General features: G+C 33.3%; 1 pseudogene; it reads right to left on the bottom strand.

The window, feature by feature from the left end:
• Positions 1-523: 523 nt before the first annotated feature.
• LOC127790667 (uncharacterized) lies at positions 524-4,030 on the bottom strand (annotated as a pseudogene).
• Between the last annotated feature and the right edge of the window lie 211 nt (positions 4,031-4,241).

Raw genomic sequence — 4,241 nt, 5'->3', positions numbered from 1 at the left:
AGAAAATAATTTTTACCCATACATATTTATGTATGGGTAAAACTTAATATATTACCTACACATATATGTGTAGGTAAATATTTTTGTATATGTAAGTATTTTTATGTTAGGAAATTGTAATTGTGATGTGGTTGATGATGTGGCTTTAATTGGATGATGATGTGACATGACATATATATTTGTTTATGTGTAGGTCAAATTAAGATTATGTGTAGATAATAATATAAAAAATAATTTTTATATCTACAAGAAAAAAGGTTATGTGTAGGTAAAAAAAATATTATGTGTGGGTAATAATATAATTTTTTTTTGAATATATGTGAGTAAAAAAAAATGTGGGTAATAAACATATTGTGTAGGCAATAATATAAAAAAAATAATTTTCGTATGAGAAGATAATTTCCATATGTGTGGCTAAAAAATATATTATGTGTGGGGCAAAGCAAAAATTTTATATTTAAAATTTCAATTGTTGCAACATCTATTACAATCTAGTTGAAACATATAGGCACTTAAAAAATCATAAAGTCACAAAATAAGTATAAAATTATAAAGTCACCTAAAAAGTTCAAACATATATGAAAAAAAAGCATAAAACAAATTATTAAATCTTATCGCCAAACTCCTGTTCAGTAGAATAGAGGGAAGAATTAGAGCTAGATGGGTCGAGGTGGGATGGGCTGATGCGAGATCGTCCTGAACTATAATCCGATGGTACATGTGGAGTAGACGGATGAGGCATAATATTTTTCTTAATCAACACTTGTCGTAACATGGCTTTTCCATCAACCATCAAAGTAAAATCATCAACCCTATAATCGTAACTTTCACATATTGCCTGCAAAAATAGTAAGCAAAGTTGTCATTTGTTGTTAAAAAATGGATATTAAGTAAAGATAAAATCACATGGGAGAACCAAACGAATAAAAAAAACAAGATGATGAACAATCTAAGTGGCATCTGGTTCATTGTTATAAAGAGATGTCCTTTAAAAAGAAGGTTAAGGCTACAAAGTTCAATTCTTTTTTCATTTTCTCTGTTCTTTTCTTCTTGCCAAATACTTCATAGCTCCGATTCCTAGAAAGAGTTTCAATATAAGGCCCTCGTCCAAGAGGTAAATAGGGCAAGGGTGGATTTAGATTAGAGTGGATCATGTATAATCTTGTGGCAGGCAAAGGTGGAATATTCCCAAGTGACAACTGAAAGAACATGGATAGATGGTTTCCAAATATGTCTATAGATAATAAAAACATGCACTGTTTAGGTTGCATGCTACTCTCATCGTTAATAATTGTTATCAATTTGGTTAACAAATTAAGGCAGAATTTCCCTAGTACTGGGATAAGCCTATCTTTGCTTTCACTACCTCTTTCCAAGTCAAAGACACATGCACTTTCATGAGCTCACATCTCTATATCAGCCAATGATCTGGAAGGTCTTGCACACAGTTATGTAACCTTTATTAGAATGTTATCTCATCACATGATTACTAGGAGCAAGACAAAGAAGAAGTAGTAGTTTTTCAAAATGAACATAGGAAAGCCTTCTCAAACTCTTGGATTGTCTATCAAAGAAAGATGGGTTATACTTTGTGTTCACAATATGGATTAAGCATACTAGGAAGGGGAAAATGATCATGTATATCACCATAAAATATAAACTTACATACACATAGTCAACATTAATTAATAATAAAATCATAACCTTCAATAAATTCAAAAACATGGGAAATTAATTTTCCCATTTGGAAGGACATTGATACCTGAATCCAATTAAAAAGCATATCCAAAAGAGTGGAATTATGTAAATGCTCCTGTAGAACAATAAGAACTGTAAGAGCTCAACTATAAATTCTAGAAATGGACATCATGATGGAAAGAACAATATTGATTATTGCACAACAAAATTTATTTAAATTATGAGGCTACTTATGCTTCAAAAACTGGAACTACATCCTTTAAGTAGATAGGGAAAGAATATACAAGTTGAAGCATACCATGTGCACTCCTCGAATTTTAGAAGTTTCCTCTAATAGAAGCACTTTATTGACCAGAAGAGGCAATTGCAAATTAAATGGCAGGTGTTGATAAATAACTCATACCAAAATTACTCATATTTTAGTTAGTATTGAATCTAACTAAAATTACCTACTACAAGCGCCGAAAAAGTTAAAAGTTGGTTGTATTACCATCATAAAAAAGGATTCATAGTAATGGTTATTAAAAACAAAAAGGCATACATCACAACCTAAAATTGTGAATTTAAAATGTCAATCATCAATTACAGTTGAGGGTTCATTACAGTAGAAATTGTAGTCCTACTTGACATTTGAGGCATTAAGCATAATGAATTTGCAAATGTACCTGTTGATGAACGAACACATTCTATAGCAAAGAAAGTGTCAATTCTTTACCTCCACTAACAATGTCTTCTTCTAAAATCATTGATCCATCTTCATCAAATAATGGCGTACAAGCCTGCTTTAGATGTTGCAGGGCAATGCGGCAATTAACCAAATTCTTTTTATGAGCATCTGATGGGACCACCATTTTCTGTTGACAAACGCCAGGCAACAAGACACCTATTACATGCAATATCCAACTAAGAATATTATAACCATATTATAAAGATTAAGTTAACCATGAGTATGGAAGTGTCATGCTGCAAGAGCTGAATGGCTCTACAAAGCCACACCCCATCTCGGAGATCTTCAAACAAGTCTGTCACCCTGAAGTAATACTCATTGAGAGGACTCTGGAGCAAAACAAAATTGTTGGAAAATTATTCTATTATGACATAGAAAACCTCTGTCATATATATATTCCAAGTTGAGTTAATTGACTAATTTTCAAGCATCCAGTGTAAATGTGGAAATAAAATGTGGTGCATGGCACGAAGTTAAGGAAAACATCCAGTGTTAATGTCCTTCCTGCCCAAAATATGCTATTCATCCGTCAGCTACCCACACCACAAGTGCATGTAAAATAGATGGGTGGGTACATCCCTCGATTTATCTCCTCAGTGTACTTCTAGGGACAGGGTGGCTGAGGACGCCAGTAATAGGCGTAATCCAAAAAAAAAAAAAGATAGGGGGAAACAAAAATGAAATAAAGAGGTTATAACAGTTACAAACATGCATAGATATAAATTGATATAAAAACAATTACACAACTATGAAGCCATGTAACCTGGAAACGCGGATAAACGATTTCCACTCTTACTCGTGAAGATAAATCGATGCAGAATCAATCAATATCAAAGTCAACAATCAACTAAACAGGAAATAACATACAAATTCAACAAAAAAACCGATTTAAGCCTTGTTTATCAAAAGAAAAAAAGGAGAAAAAGAAATAGGGCCCTAATATTGATAATCCACACCTAACCTGGAACATTTTTCCTCGATGAGGACGGCATCATGGTGTGACAAAGAATTGTGCGTCCCAGCATCGACAATGTGGAGACAATTCCAATCACGTAAAAAAACATAACTAATCTGAGAACCCAAGGCATCAACATGAACCCGATGAAAAACGTAACTGATCCACAAAGCATCAGAGATAGCGAAATCCCCAAAAGCAATGACGCAAAACCAGTGGGGCTAATCGGCGGCATCACCTGCGGCAGCCTGGACGAAGGCACTACTGGCGATGGACGCATCGCCAGGGAGCTATCCGTGAACTGAATCGACGTAGGAGGAGATCAGAGGATGTTGAGAACCAGAGCAGAGAGCTTGTAAAAAACCCTAGACTGTTGATCTCGACTTCTCATCATGCCTTCTCGAGCAAATAAAACTACGAAACCGTAGAAAATCGAACGGATAATTTTCGACATGCTAAAATCGAGGATCCGGATAGACACAGATAGATGAGCTTTGAGAGGAGTCGATAATTCAATATTATCCGCCTCTCTCCCTCAATCAAACTTTATCTGTTCATTGGTTTGATTGGAGAGTGCTTTGTGCAAATGGAGAGTTCCAATAGAGAGTTACAGTGGGAGGGGGAAGGCAAAAAGTTGACAGTGAGAGGGGTTTGTAGCAATATGTGATTTAGGGATTTGTCAGGGCTTCTGCAACATTTTATTTTTTTATTTTTTAAAAATATTTAGTTATTAAATAAAAAAATAAATTAATTTATGAAAATAATATTAATAATTATTTAATTAATAAAATAAAATAATTTAATATTATAATAACTGGTAAAATAATTTAAATTATTATATCAAATTAATATTTATTTAAA

This window comes from Diospyros lotus, chromosome 1 (assembly GCF_014633365.1).
Source record: "Diospyros lotus cultivar Yz01 chromosome 1, ASM1463336v1, whole genome shotgun sequence".
Taxonomy (NCBI): Eukaryota; Viridiplantae; Streptophyta; class Magnoliopsida; order Ericales; family Ebenaceae; genus Diospyros; species Diospyros lotus.
Note: the sequence above shows the minus strand (reverse complement) of the source record. Positions and strands in the feature narration are given on the sequence as shown.